Source organism: Elephantulus edwardii, unplaced genomic scaffold (genome assembly GCF_000299155.1).
Source record: "Elephantulus edwardii isolate Elephantulus edwardi_28Jun2011 unplaced genomic scaffold, EleEdw1.0 scaffold00355, whole genome shotgun sequence".
Taxonomy (NCBI): Eukaryota; Metazoa; Chordata; class Mammalia; order Macroscelidea; family Macroscelididae; genus Elephantulus; species Elephantulus edwardii.
In genome coordinates, this window is record NW_006400105.1 from 395223 (window position 1) to 400525 (window position 5303).

At 39.9% G+C, this 5303-nt stretch overlaps 1 pseudogene; it reads left to right on the forward strand.

Moving 5' to 3' along the window:
• The first annotated feature begins 3678 nt into the window (after nucleotides 1-3678).
• LOC102873094 lies at nucleotides 3679-4584 on the forward strand (annotated as a pseudogene).
• Nucleotides 4585-5303: the final 719 nt, after the last annotated feature.

Genomic DNA, 5303 nt, shown 5'->3' on the forward strand with positions numbered 1-5303 from the left:
ACCATAGGCTCTTGCTCATATGTTGTTTCATGAAAGTCTTCTGTGTCTTCCAATTCCTTTCGATACAGTGACTCAGTATATTCCTTCCATCTTTTTTTAATACTTCCGGGATCATTTAACGATAGAGAAAATAGGGAGCTGTCTTGGATCTTTCAGCTTCTGATTGGACTCCACATTTGGATGCAAATAAAAAGAGATGGAAAGTAGGTGCAAGGACAAATACTGCCTAACATCACTGCTATAAAATAAAATAGGACAGACGTGGGAGGGGGTGTTGGGAGAGAAATGGAAAAGAGTGGTTTGGTAATAACACTGCATTAGATCAGAAGAGGGAAAGAACTGTCCAAAAGAAATAAGTGACTAAGCATTATATGTATGACAACAATCTGGAAAAAAGAAAAGGTGAGGACACAGCAACAATCTAGTTGGGATACTATTTATTCATAACTCTGGAGTCACAACCAACCCATAGCTGACCCTCCATTAGGTTTCCAAAACTGTAAGTAGAATGGAAGGAGATTGCTCATCTTTCTCCCAGGGACCTGCTGATTAATTCAAGCTGCGAGAGAGATGTAGCTTTTAAGCTAGCTGCACAACTTCCTAAAGACTATGCCACCAGAGTTCCCTAGCTGAAAGATTCGCCAAAGAAAACTCTCATTACCCTCAAATCTGGACCAACTCATAGCTGACTCTTCAGCAGGTTTTTGGAGGCTGTAATTGCACAGAAAGATATTATCCATTTTTCTTTTGAGAAACAGCTGGTGGATTCGAACTACCAAAGAAGTGCTGCCTGTGACTTAGCAGTGCAATTCACTAGAACTATGCCACCAGAACTAGAATCCTAAAGTGCATGAAAAAACATAAAAACCTGAAGATGGAAATGAGCCTACCATTTACTGAGTGCCTAGTATGTGCTAAAACTCGTGTTAGATGCTTTATAGCACCATTTATGGCCCTTTAAAATTAATACCACAATTTTTATGCTGCATTTTGTTCCCTTTTTTATTAATTTTAATGAAAGTTAGCCCTGACTGAATTTCTATTCACTCAATGTTGCACTTTTCTCCCTGCCCACCCGTTTCCCCCGCCCAGTTCACTCTTCTCTTTGAAAAGTAAAAGAAAAATTCTTTCATTGTTATACAATCCCTCCCCCCAACTCCACTCCACTATGCAGCCTTCGTTCTGGACTCCTGTCATAACAGTAATACCTAATCATATATCCTTTTAAAGAGTTTTCAACCTCATCTGTGTCAATGCAGTATACATTATTTATCCCATCTTTCTCAGTCTCCCCCCAACCCCGATGTCAGTCCTGTTTAACAACAGTGGTACTAAGAAGTACTTGTCCTTCTGTGACTGAGACATTTCACTCATCATAATGTTCTCCAGGGTCACCCATTTTGAATAATATTGTTTTAATTCCTTGTTTTTCAATGCAGTATAGTATTCCATTGTGTGAATATACCACAGCTTCTCCATTCATTCATTTGTTGATGGGCACTTTGGTTGTTTCCAACTCTACTATTGTGAACAAAGCCATAATAAACATGGGTGTGCACATATCTGCTTGGGTGGCAGTTATGGTTTCTTTGGGCTATATTCCCAGTAGTGGAATTACTGGGTCAAATGGTATTTCTATTTGCAACTTTTTGAGAAAACGCCATACAGCTTTCCATAGTGGTTGCACCATTTTATACTCCCATCAACAGCAAACGTGTTTCAGTTTCTCCACAACCTTTCCAGCATTTGTTGTTTGCTCTTCTGTCAAATTTTGCTATTCTTACTGGGGTGAGATGATATCTCATAGTTGTTTTGATTTGCATCTCTCTTAGAGCTAGGGATTTTGAACATTTCTTCATGTGTTTGTTCACCACCTGAATGTCTTCTTTGGTAAAGTGTCTGTTCATATCCTGTGCCCATTTTTCAACTGGATTGTTTTCCTTTATCTTGTTGTGGTACTTGAGTATTTTATAAATTCTAGATATAAGTCCCTTATCTGACATGTCATTACCACATATTTTTTCCCAATCTATGGCTTCCCTTTTAATCCTGGTGGAGAAGTTTTTGCATGTGCATAGAGATTTGATTCTTAGAAGGTCCCATTCATCTATTTTATCCTCTCCTGGTGGTGGATATATTTTGTTCTCTTATATACAGGATCAGAGAAGCTGAAGCCAACTCAACAGCACCTACCAAGAAGTCTGGAAAAGTCCATCTTTATTCCTAATCAAATTCTAATGTTCTGGTTAGCTACAACTACCACCCTCAACTCCAAAATCAATCTTGGATTCTTCCTCTCCAAGGCCAACTGAGAACAGACCATAAGACTAGCCAGACATAAGGCTATCCTGCCAGACTTGAGAAACCTGGGAAGACAGAAGCAATTTCTGAGTGTGACAATAAGTAATTCTGGATAGGGAAAGCACCAGAAGAAATTATCAGAGAGTACTCCCCCCGCCCAGACTTGGTCCACATTCTTACTACCCCTGTTCAACTCTTTCTGTCTGTCTCAACCTGCCCTAGCTACGAAACAGACAATGCCCATGACTCAAGGGACTGTGACTCCAGGCCCCAACCTCTTGCCCCATTCTGGCAGGGCCTCAGAGGAAGTAATTTAGAAGCCTGAGGGGGAAAAGAATAAAATAACTTCCCAGGAGAACCTTAGAGGAAGTCAGGATCTATATAAGATGTGGACCCTTCTTTATCTAAAGCCTTCCTGTTTACTGGAAATCAGCCTCCCTTCCAACCCTGCCAGATAATCATGTTCATTTTATCACCTACCCACCCCCACTTCCTCCCCCTGCTCCCTCCTTTTCTCTCCCTCTCTCTCACACACACAAACGCGTATGTACACTGGCCTCTGAATTAGGTCTGTCATGGTGATGCAGAGAGAAACATCATCCACCTCTGTCTTCAATGAGTTCAAATCTGGTGGGGACTGGAATGCATGTATAAAACTTAAGAAAATCCAAAGTCAACCAAAATCAATATGTGAGTCTAGGGATGCAATAAAACATATGGCAACTGTTGGAGGCTTAAGGCATCATACAGTTCTGTGAGAGCTATAGATCAGCTTTTTCTGAATTCCAGTTTCCACATCCATAAAAGACAAAGATGTATAAACTTCAGAGCCACACATTTCAGTACTTACCAGCTATACTACCTTCAGCAAGTCACATAACTTCTATGTGCCTCAATTAAATTCTGTAACTTGATCATCCTTCTTTTACAGAATTATTGTGAGAAATTAATGAGATAAGGCACAAAGGACTTTTTATCCTACCTGACCCACCAAGGGTATTTAGTAAATGTAAACTCTGATTTTTTTCCACAGAGATAACTTCATCCTCAGCCACATGTGTTCTTATCTGTTTACACATGCTTTGTCTGCCACATGCACATTTTTTTCTCCTTTTAAGATTTTCTTGTACTCATATTCTTATACACATAACATATATTCACACAAAAAACTTTTTCACTTGCTAGTGCTGCCTGGGGCGTGGAGTGGGGGGAGGGAAGAGGAGCGCCACTGCCCAGGTATTGAGGAAGGGCCTAGGCTCCCACCAGCTGCATGGGCGCTCATGAGCTCCAGGCAGTGACCCTGCACTCTCCCTCTGCCACAGTCTCGCTCGGTTCACGTCCAGGCCTGGGTAGGCAGGAGGAAGACTGGCTGGAGTCATGGAGGATGAGGTGGTCCTCATTGCTAAGAAGATGGACAAGATGATACAGAAGAAGAATGCGGCTGGAGCATTGGACTTGCTGAAGAAGCTTAAGAATATTCCCATGACCCTGAAATTACTACAGTCCACAAGAATTGGAGTGTCAGTTAATGTCATTCAAAAGCAGAGTGCAGATGAAGAAGTTACATCTTTAGCAAAGTCTCTCATCAAATCTTGGAAAAAGTTACTAGATGGGCCAACCACTGATTAGGATTCTGAAGAAAAGAAAAAAGAGCCTATGATTACATCACAGAATAGCCCTCAAGCAAGAGAAGAAAATAGTTCCAGTGGCAATGTAAGCAGCAGAAAGGATGAGACAAACGCTCGAGACAGGTATGTTTCATCTTTTCTTTGGGCACCAAGCCTTTCTGATTCTGTATAGCTAAAGTGTACGGGGATGCTTGCTGCAGCTCTTTGAACAAGAGATGACTATATTGCTATTGGAGCTGATGATGAAGAATTAGGATCTCAGATTGAGGAAGCTATATATCAAGAAATAAGGAATACAGACATGAAGTACAAAAATAGAGTATGAAGTAGGATATCAAATCTTAAGGATGCAAAGAATCCAAATTTAAGAAAAAATGCACTGTGTGTAAACATTCCTCCAGACTTATTTGCTAGAATGACAGCAGAGGAAATGGATAGTGGTAAACTTAAAGAGATGTGGGAAAACCTGACCCAAAAATTCAACAGAGAGCATCAGATGGCCAAAACAGGTGGCACCCAGACTGACTTATTCACGTGTGGCAAATGCAAAAAGAAGAATTGTACTCACACACAGGTCCAAACCCATAGTGCTGATGAACTGATGACAACACTTGTTGTTTGTAATGAATGTGGAAATCTATGGATGTTCTGTTGAAATAGGAGAAATTGTCAAGATGTCTGGACTATTAAGAAAATAGATTTTGTAGTTAGCTTTAAAGTTAGGAAAAGCAGCTAGTTTTCCTGCAAATCAGAATTTTTAAAGCAGCATTCATCATCCTTGGGTTAGTCTTATTTTTCACATATCATCCCTTCCTTAAATGCTTTCTGTAATTTCAGATCAATAAGAAGATCGTGTAATAATTGTATGGTGTCTATTTCCAAAAAAATAATTTCCCTCATTTTTTATTTTTATAAGCAAGTTAATATTAAACTTTTACCATGTTAAAAAAAAAAAACCACCCCACCTTCTTCACCTATTCCGTATTGGTTGGGAAATTGACTTACTGAACTAGTGCCTAGTGCAACTTGGAACCCGCTCCCACATTTTCTCATGTCCACTACTGTACACACATGTGCATGAATATAAATACACATTCCTCTGTGTTTCTGAGGGCCTATTACTTGACTTCTACCTAACTGCCTTATACTATGAGTTACAAAGAAGATGAAGTGATTTACCCAAGGCCACAGAGCTGGAAGATAAGAATCAGAATTCAAGATTAAGTCATCTGTACTATACCTTGAGTCTCCAATCATTACTTTATGCAGATATTCTAGAGCTATGGGCCAAGCTGGAGGCCTTGGCAAGTTACCAGATTCAACTAAAGCAAACACTTGTAAAACTAAAGAGTCTGGGAAAAGAAATTATAACTT